Genomic DNA, 11,169 nt, shown 5'->3' on the forward strand with positions numbered 1-11,169 from the left:
AAAAACATGCTTGCAGAAGTTTTGCAGAGCACCAAAATACTGGGAGTGTGCAACCTCCGTTTGAGCGCAAAAAGACCTGCTCGAGCGGACCTCCTAAAAACTAGGCAACAAGGAATTGAAACCCAAGCCTAACCAACCTGTAACAACTCTGCCCAATACATCCTAAAACTCAATCAAGCGGAATTAAAGGATGACAACAAGGTATACAACCACCAATATCACGGAACCCAAGTCCGGAAAACAATAAATACAGAAAGGTAAAACCAGAATCGCTATAATAAAAAAAATATATATATATATATATGTAGAAAGTTTTTAAAAAATATATAAATAAGAATATACGGTGTATACGGTGTTTTGAATGAAAAAAAATCTCTATAATTAAATTGGGCCTACCTCTCGAACACGGATAACATTAAGGTCACGCTCATCACGTATAACAACATTAACATTTCTTTCTTGAAGAAATTGGACCTAAAAATACAAAAGAATTAGAGGTAAAAAAAAATAAAAAAATTATACATGTAAGAAAATGAGTAAAAGGAATCAGTATTACAGTTCGACGTAGGTCTCCATCCATCTGTAAATTATAAGAAAAGGGAATTTTGTTATAAGGAATTAGATTAAAAAATTATGAAAAGAAAGGAAAATTGACTTTTTCTTATAAGAAAAATGTTTTTTTTTTCAAATAAATAAAAAAGAAAACAACTTACATGACCAAAAATAGTAATGTTGTCCATAATTAGCGGTTGAAGGTCAATGGTGTCTCAGCCTGAAAGTGCCTGGTTATGTAAATTTGACAAAGATAATTGTATGAAGGCAAAATGAGGTTTAATAATTGCCATAAAGAAAAATTAATCGCTACAAAATTAACAACCTCCTAACATATTTTAGTCAACAACCTAGGTTAAGAAGTTCGTTTGTGCATGAATATCACAGATGGAGAAATTGACCTACTACAAGATAGAAGGAAAATTATAATTTTTTTATATCTTCAATATACATTAAAAAGGATAGAAGAAAAATTAAATACTCTCATAGAAATCTTCATAATTTTTCTCTATTGACCAAAATGTAGAACTATGGCAATACATGATTTTGTGGGCTCACCACACTGTAACTGAAAAATTACAAATACCTTTTGTATGATCTGTATAATTGCAAATGTCTTTTTCAAAAAAGTATACTACACAGTAGCTTATTCACTCCAAGGAGTAATACTCTCATAAAAATCATTAAAAAGTTAGTAAAACAAATTTTTAAAATAAGTTTAAGTTTTTTCAAAAGTCCTGATAAACATCTAAAAAGTCTCCTTTTGTTGATACAAAATTCCATAAATAAAATTTAAACAGCAAAATAAACTGGACTCTTTTTAAAAAGAGAGAAGCCTAAACATTTTAAAATAGCAATTTAATAAAAAACCAAATTAAAAACAATTCACTAAAAACAAAAAAAATAAGGGTCATCAAATAAAAACGATTAACTTTTTAATATTCCCTTTTCCTTTCAATCAACAAATTCCCTTCAAATCCTAAATCCAAATACAGCCTAAGAGAGATGGAAAAAAAAAAAAAAAAAAAAAAAAGAAGACCTATCATATTACAAAATTAAACTGTAACAAAATCTTTGTAAAAATTAAAAAAAAAAGAAAAAAAGAATAGTTATTCAGGCCCAAAAGAGGACTGGTTGATAATTAAATATTATCTAATTATCAACCAATCATCTTCTTAACACATCACTGGGTCTATAAAATTGGGTATAAAAAATGAACTTGTATATCATTATTAAAAAAAAAAGACATAAGTATTCACATAATTCATCATACATTCCAAAAAAAAAAAGTATTCTCTAGAAATTGAACAGCTATATACCAAGATACATAACTATACACACTATATTAGACTTCTTTCCAAACCAAACATTAAAAGCTTAATGTGTAATCTAATTATTGAAAAATCGAAGACCAAACATGAAAATTCAAGGGCATTAAAGAAATCTAGGAGAGTTCATTCATTAATCTAGAACATTCATTAACCCACTGCAATTAGAAAAAGAAAGCAAAGAACTAATAAAGAATTGCAATGGAGAGACTTCCTAACCTGAGTATCTGCTTGAGAAGCAAAATTAAAGGAATCTGAGACAGAAGGATAAAAAGAAAAACACAATTAGTAAGAGCACTCCTCAACACTAAAACTGTACACGAATATATTTTAATATTTGACGAATAAGAATATGACCATTAATGATTAATGAAAACCTCAACTCATTTGATTAAGATGAAATAAAAATGATTGTTGACACGAAATATAACTGTAAGGAGTCAGAATGAGATTTAATAATTGCCATAAAAAACAATTACTTGACACAGAATTACCTACTTCAAAAAGTCTGTTTTTTAAAAAAAAAATTCCAAAATTAATATTTAAAAAGCTAAATCTTTAGAGAGAGAGAAGCGTAAGAGCACTCCTCAAATGTATACGAATCTATTTTTATGTTTGATGAGTAAGAATATGACCATTGATAATTAATGAGAACCTCAACCTATTTGATTAAGATGAAATAAAAATGATTGTTGACATGAAATATAACTGTAAGAAAGCAGAATGAGATTTAGTAATTGCCATAAAGAAAAATTAATTGACACAAAATGAACAACCTTATAACATATTTTAGTTAACAACATACTTTAAGAAGTTCGTATGTGCATGAATATCACAGATGGAGAAATTGAACTGCTACAGGATTGAAGGCAAATTATAATTTTTTTATGTCTTCAATATACATTAAAAAGGATAGAAGAAAATTAGAATACTATCATAGAAATCTTCAACATTTTTCTCTATTGGCCAAAATGTAGAACTATTGCAATACATGATTTTGCGGATGATTCTATATAGTAATTTTGCATTGACAACAGTTAAATTCTTATGGATTGTATTGCCCACTTTTTGTACTAAGAACTAATGTATACCACACCAAAAACAAAAAAACAAAAAAAAGTAAATTATAAAAAAATATAAATTATACTACTTACGAATAAAATTTTAGCAAAACTTCAATATAGAAATTTAATTACTAATTTTGCATTTTAAAATGTGAAAAAAAATAAGTAAAAAACTACAATAAAAATTGATAAAAAGTTTCACCACACTATAACTGGATAATTACAAATATCTTTGGTCTTATCTATATAATTACAAATGCTTTTTTCAATACTCATAAAAATTATGCTACACAGTAGCTTATTTACTCCCATGAGTACTACACAGTAGCTTATTTGCTCCCATGAATACTACACAGTAGCTTATTTAATCAAAAATATCTTTCATTAACCAATTTTTCCATACTTTCCATTCAAAAGTTCTATTTATTATTTATTTTTAATTATATGTTTTAGGATAGTTTCAAAAGTTTCAAAAGTTTCTCTGTTATCTCTTAAGTTTCAAAAGTTCTATTTATTTATTAAAAAGTTCTCAAATATATAATTTTTCCATACTTTCCATTAAAACGGTGAAGAAAGTTAAAACTTTCAATTTCATTTTCCTTCCTTTTTCTCACATACCAAACAATAATATATAAGATTCAAACTTCATTTTCTTCTTTCTCTCAACAATCAACTGCAAAACTTAAGAGAGAGAGAAAGAGAGAGAGAATCTAAAAAAATAGAGATCGAAGTACTACCCAGAGCGTCGAGAAACAATCTGCAAGTAAGAACAAAACACAATCAGAAATCAAACAAAAAATTGAAAAAGAACAAAAAAAAAATCACAAAAATAAAAAATTCTGACAAACCATCATTTTGTCAACCCACATTTGGTGAGTACAAATATGACTATTGATAATTATGACTATTGATAATTAAAGAGAGTCTCAACTCATTTAACTAAGATGAAATAAAAATGATTCTTAACATAAAATCCATTTTTCCTTAACCCCCATTTGAGAGAGAGAGAGAGAGAGAGAGAAGTGGGTGTTGAAGCCCAATTGATTATTAAAGAAAAAAACACAATACAGAATTTCATTTTGTATTTTGAGACATTTGAGACAATTGATAAAAATTTTAAAATTCTGACAAACTGTCATTTTGTCAACCTATATTTGGTGAGTAAAAATATGACTATTAATAATTAAATAAAGTCTCAACCCATTTAACTAAGATAAAATAAAAATGATTCTTAATTTGAAATCCATTTTTCCTTAACCCCCATTTGATAGAGAGAGAGAAGTGGGTGTTGAAACCCAATTGATTATTAAACAAAAAAACACAATACAGAATTTCATAACAAAGCTTGACCTTGATAAAAATTAATCATATTGAAATGGGTTGAAATAAACTCCAAACAATCTCCTTCCCTCAATCACAAACAAAGCTTGACCTTGATAAAATCCAACACCTTTACCCACTCTACACATGCTCCGTTAAAAATACATTCATTCCGAAACTTCCAAAGAGACTAAAAAATAACAATCAGAATTGAAAACCCATATCCAACCCACCTGATAATGATATTGTCTGTTTTTGTGATATTGTTTGATCAAATTTAGGTTTATTTTTGTGATATTGTTTTTCTATAGAATTGTTTTTGTGATCAATTTAATCAAAACTTGATCAAACTTATACAAAACACAAATCATAATCTAAATTGTTAAACTTATAGAATTGTTAAAATACTTTTGTGGCCAACACGCTATTGATCAAACTTATAGAATTGTTAAATTTTTTTGTCTCATAATCTTAGTACAAAACACAAATCAAAGAGATTAAACAATCTTAAAAAAACCATATGACATGCATGGAATTAGGTAGATGATTGAATCAAATTATCAACTAAGCAATGAAATGCACTGTTATCAACTAAGCAATGAATTAGTAATGGAATTCACCAAATTATAGAAAGGAAATACGAATCATAATCAGAAAATTTTAACTAATTTAGAAAAGACAAAAATCGAGGAAATCTCGATATCATAACAATAGAGAGTTGAGTGAGTATACACATATTGACATGAATATTATTTAAAATAAAAGCTTAAAATGGGTCTATAGCTTAAAATACGATTTCAAGATTCTTATTCTAAACCGCAGAATCACAGTTATAGAGCGGAATCATCACCTCAATAAAAGATTCATGCAACTAAGATTTGCAGAGCAGATCAAACCTAAGAGCTAATATTAGGTGCTATCTTTGGGATGTCTACACAGAAGACTTTCATGTGTATGGTCACTTTGGTTTTAGTGGGCTTGGGTTTCAATTCTTGGATGAATGTTCAAAAGAAAATTGTAGATTCAAATTTCAAGCCAAATTCTGCAAATATCATTCACCAGTTTTAATTGTCCCATCCACATTCTCCTGAATAATAAAACAGTGAACTCTTTAAATGAATTGACCCTGACAATATTTCGAACTTTAGTTCAATAAGTTGAATAAATCCCTCGTAATCTTTCTGGAGATAATTAATTTTTTACAGTTGAGGTAAGATTTTTTTTATTTGTTTTTTTTTTAAAAGTATATCTTTACTTATGTCTAAACTAAGAAACAATCAATAATTCACATACTCTCAGATGAGTCTCTGATATTTGCTGAAACATGGATATGTTTGTTTTGATAGACAATGAATTAAGAAAAGGAAAATTAACAGGGTGCAAACAGCCCCATGTCAATACTTTTCTGAAATCCTCATAGAAATCGTTTTCTGCAAACAGCCCCATTTCAATTACTCATAGAAATCTTATTCAATACTTTTCTGAAATCCTCATAGGTTTAGTTGATGAAACCCACAAATATGAACCTAAAATCGAAACTTCTGCAATATCTGAATTTTAGGTTTTGTATAGATATTTTCCTTGATAGAAATTGCCAAATGTAACAGTGAAAAGAGTAACCTGGAACTGGGGAACTCGAAACACAAGGTTGCTGCAAGCTAGACCCACAAGAAAGAAGAGTTCCTGTATAACTGAAGCATCTGATGTATGAGATAGAGTAACACAATGAAACTACATAAATAAATAAATAAATAATGTAATAATTTTGAGTTTCCTAATAAATATATGCATTTGCTCATAAAATTCACGAAAACATCACATTAAAAATAATATAAAAAAACAATATGCTAAGCAACATCTTACATCTAAAAGTAATGAAATTTGAATTTCGATTTGATAAGCGAAAATTAATGGCAATTTTAGATCAATATAATAGTTCCTTTGCTTTTCCTTATGACTCAGTTCTTACTATAATGGCAATGACAAAATGAAAGTTGGCATTAACTGTAGCAAATTTCCTGCTCTACTTTTTCATGAACATCTCTGATTTATAAATACTTTGTAGTATCATGTAGTTCAAGCCCATACTATCACCAATTACCAAGTTCAATAAGATAGAGTTTACAAATCAGTGAACTGCCTAACTACCCTTCCTTCAATTAAGGGATCCTTATTTTTGAAAAAAGTTGGACAGATTGCCTCACTACAATAAGTCATCAATTGTAATTGCCAAACTTCACAAGCAGTAGATTGCCAAACTTCACATGGGCTCGGTAGGAGAAAACTAAGCTTCAAAATAAAACCAGGAACAATGAAGGCCTGTTTATGGCAAATTCAACCAATAGATTGTAATGACAGCAAAGCAGGTAAGCACTTCAAAAGAGAAAACAACAAGTGTTACAACTTTGACTTGTTGATGAAACCCACAAATATGAACCTAAAATCGAAATATAAACCCAATATAATCATTACAAAACCCATTAAAATCGAAATATAAACCCAATATAATCGAAATATAAACCCATTACAAAACCAAAATACAATTTTATAGAAATCAAAACCAAAATCGAACCCATCAATGAAATAGAAATATATAAACCTATCATATTTGCAACTAATTTCATAAACCTATCATAAACCTATCATAAACTTATGAAAGAGCAGAGAAGAAACACATATGAAGAGTTGCTATCATAAACCTATCATAAACCCACTTCAATGAAATCAAAATCCATCAATGAAACCGAAATCAAAATGGAACCGAAATAGAAAATCCATCAATGAAATCAAAATCCATCATATAAAATCCATCAATATTTACAGAAATAGAAACCCATTCATTGGCTAGAAGAGTGAAATAGCAGAGAAGAAACACATATGAAGAGTTGCTGGAGATTGATAAAACCAGTGTGGAAAATGGAGAGTTGGTGGAGTATGTGAAGAGACACACTTTGGAGGGAAAAAGCTAAAACAAACAAATCAGAACTTTTTGCTTCAGAATTTTGATAAGTAAATTTTTGCAGAGACAAAGTAAGTAAATTTTTTGCTTCAGAATTTTTTTTTTTTTTTTTTTTTTTTTTTTTTTTTTTTTGCTTCAGAAAAAAACAAACTGAAGGTGGGGATGACGGGATGATGAAAAAAAAAAAAAAAAACAGAGGAGAGAAGAGTGCCTTACCTGGTGATGGTGGAGAAGAGAGCTTTCGATTGAGCTGCGTTCTTCCTTCTCCAGAGCTTTCTTCCTTCTATTAAGCTCTCTTTCTTCAGATACATATCGATACATATGATACAAATGATGCCTTACCTGGTAAAATGCAGTGGGTTGGTGAGAGTTGATAGGAATACAAATCTGGACCATTGGATTTTAGCCATGAACAAATCTAAACCATTGAAACTCTTTTCAATCTCAGTCATTATTTTTAAATTAGACAAATCTCTATGAGAGAGACATTTTCAAAAATAAATCTGAGTTATTGCTTTTAAATCTAAACAGTTCTGAACCATTGATTTGAAAGACATTTTCAAATTAATCCTTCCATTGTTATATAGATATGTGTCAAACAGATTATGTATGTGATTTCAGTACAAATAAAACTTATTGATTATATATAGATATATGAAATAAACAATTTTAATCATAAAAACTCTTAAGTCTCGTTTGGCAAGTGTCTCTTTTAGTTAAAAGTTAAAAAGTCAAAAAGTTATTAAAAAAATCAAAAAGTCAACAATCCATACCAAAAAGTCAAAGATTTTATTTTCTCTCTACTTTTTACATATTTTTTCGTAAAAATTCAAAAAATCATCATAAACATACTAATTTTTTTTTACATCACATTTTAATCAAAAAAATTAAAAAATTACTAAAAAAAACATGTTTCCCAACGAGACTTTAGTACTCTTAATCATGCTCAGATTTTAATTTTAATTTTTGGGAAGCATAAATAGTAAATAAATGGGTATTTTGATACCATTACACGTGTCACTGTGCCTGGGTGAGATGGACTGTTCTAATTTGTATCTTCAAGGTTCAATCTCCCGTTCATTGGGTACCGTGTAACGGCAATTTTCATTTTCATTCAAAATTCAGATTAAAGTGCCTTTTTGGAGAGTTGCTGTTTAGTTTTTGACCGTGGATGGCTGTTTGTATCTACTCCCTTCCTTTTAAAATATTAGTCTTTTATTTTATTTTTTATTATTTTAAAATATTAATCTCTTTTCAAAAATTAAATATAAAAATAATATAAATTTTTTATTTTATCTTTCTTTTAAATTAATAAATAATATAAAAAGTACAATTATGACTTTAATATTTCTAAAAAATATACTATTAAAAGAATAATTTTAGAAAATTAACTTTTTTCAAATGCAATAATTACATTATCAAAAAAAATTAAATTCTTTAAAAAAGACCATTATTTTAGAACGGAGGGAGTATATGTAATCCAGTGGCTACGAAAGTACCTACTCAAAGACATTCTGATTTCATGATACCAGATCATAGGTTTGAACTACGAATCTACAACTACTTTGTGGACCCATGCTCGACACAGGTAGGTCTTATTTGTTAATTATATATTTTAATTAAAAAAATTAAAAAATTATTATAAGAAAATTATTATAAATTATCATATCACTCTATTTATTTTTGTACATATCTTTTCGTAAAAAGTGAAAAAATTATTAAAATAATTTGTTCTCAAACGAGACCTTAATTTTTTAAGAGAACATTGAAAAGGAAAAAAAGAAAAAAATTATCATTGCATTATGGTGTAAGTGTGCTTATGGTGAAATGTAAATGAAAGATTGTGAAAGTGGTAACACTTGCATCCTCTCATATGTTGATAATTTTTTTCTCTTCTGTCACCTTCATGTAGTTTTTTCTTATTAAAAAAGTGAAAAGTGAAAAAGTAATTGTAAAATGATAAAGCTATAAATAATTTATGTATTCAAGTCTCATTTGGGAACATATTATTTTAGTAACTTTTTGATTTTTTTACTAAAATATGAGATAAAAAAATGAAAAAATTAGTCTAGGGTCCCTCTCCCACTTTTCGTAATGGAAGAGATCCACAAAATTATTTTTTGATGTCTAAGGTCCCTCAACTCCCACACCCATATATCACAGAGAAATTTATCTGAAATCAAACCTCAGCTTCCCACTTCTCTCTCTCTCTCTCTAGAATACATACACAAATATATATATATATATATATAGCTTCAATGGCGGTGAGTTTTGAACCGGACTGGCCACGCTAAGTTCCGCCGCGGATCGCCTTGTGCTCCGTCGTCTTCCTCCTCGTCTCTTCACAATCAGACTCCGACGCCAGCCACTGCCTTGCTACAGCTACAGGTATACCACACGCACATATATATATATATACTCCCACACTCCATTACTTTTTCCTGTGTTTTGAATCACAAATTTTGGACAGATTTTAAATATGAAAACAAACATTTTTCTCATATTTTCTTTTCTCTTTTTCAATCTTTATACAAATCCATAATCCAAACACAATTTATAACGAGTCAGAAGCAAGTTTCTCTAACAAATTATATACTGTTTTTGGCAAACTTTTTTACTTGTCATTCATATATATTCCACTTTCTTAGTCATGAGATTCTCGGATTCAAATTTCATATCTATCCTAACTGTAGTATTAATTGATGAATTGCAGGTTCAGCCAATTCGAAGAACTCAGTTACAAATTCTGCAAGTTCATCATCATTGGTCTCATCTCAAAGCATCACGTCCATGTCCATGGCAGCTTTATCCATTATTTTTCTTTCTTATTTATTTGGAGGAGTATGTGATAATGACTGAAATAAACAATTTTTTTGGAAATGTTTGTTTGGGAATTTCTCTGGGTTGTGGAGTCCAGAGAAATTCTTTGGGTTAAGAGAATTTCTCTGGAAATATTTGTCTGGGAATTTTCTCTGGGTTGTGGAGTCTAGAGAAATTCTCTAGGTGAGAGAATATTTGGAAATGTTTGTCTGGGAATTTTTCTGGGTTTGGGAAGTCCAGAGAAATTTGAATGTTCAAAGTCTTAAACTCAGAGATGTTCATGAACTTTGAAATGGCTCTAATATTTCTTGGTTTCTACAGGAAACTGGAACCTAAATCAAGAAGCTTGCTTTGCTGGAAAGCATCTAAAGTGACTCGTCTGAAGGTAATGTTTGATAAATTTGTTATGATCTTACAGCAAATTCCAGAAAGTCCACTATCTCTGAGTTTATATATATTATGTATATTTTCATAGATTTCACACTCACATATACTTGTATTCATGTGTGTATGTTTAATTTCATTCCTTCAATGGTTGTGCTTCTTAGTCTGCAAATCCCACTGATGTTATTGCTTCTTTTTTTTTTTTTTTTGGTAATCAGTTCGATATTGTATGCACTTTCTGTCCTCCATCAACCACTCCTGACGGTCAGAGAAATTTTCAAAAAATTTCTGGAAAGTCCAGAGAAATTCTTCCCAAAATTTCTCTGGACCAATTTTCTCTGTGACGTGAATTTTCTCTAGACCAATTTTCTCTGGATCAACTTGAGGAACCTTAAATATTATGAAAATATTAGATGTCCTTTATGCTATAAAATCTTAATACGACGAATCTTAAAAAAAAAACCCCTAAAAAAATTAGTATGCTTGAAATAATTTTTTGATTTTTTACGAAAAGATGTACAAAAAGTAAAGAGAAAAAAAATCTTTAACTTTTTGGTATAAATTATAGACTTTCTGATTTTTTTAATAACTTTTAAACTTTTTGATTACAACACTCGCATTCCAAACAAGTTATGCAAAATAATCTTATATTTTCATTAGTTGGGATAAAAAGTTTCGACTCTCCACCTTTTTTTTAACTTTCAGTTAGTTTTTTTTTTTTTTAAATAAAAAATATTTTATA

General features: G+C 28.7%; 1 long non-coding RNA gene across 2 annotated transcripts; it reads right to left on the minus strand.

Moving 5' to 3' along the window:
• Nucleotides 1-395: 395 nt before the first annotated feature.
• LOC145794650 (uncharacterized) lies at nt 396-7,646 on the minus strand. Of its 2 annotated transcripts, XR_014334582.1 has the most exons (7): nt 7,440-7,646; nt 5,885-5,955; nt 3,682-3,701; nt 2,100-2,134; nt 714-782; nt 557-580; nt 396-474 (listed from the first exon to the last, which is right to left on the minus strand). It is a non-coding gene; the product is annotated as an uncharacterized LOC145794650 (long non-coding RNA). The 2 variants fall into 2 exon arrangements; XR_014334583.1 differs by lacking the exon at nt 396-474 and having other exon boundaries at nt 487-580.
• Nucleotides 7,647-11,169: the final 3,523 nt, after the last annotated feature.

Source organism: Camellia sinensis, chromosome 7, assembly GCF_055761805.1.
Source record: "Camellia sinensis isolate YWXY chromosome 7, ASM5576180v1, whole genome shotgun sequence".
Lineage (NCBI taxonomy): Eukaryota > Viridiplantae > Streptophyta > Magnoliopsida > Ericales > Theaceae > Camellia > Camellia sinensis.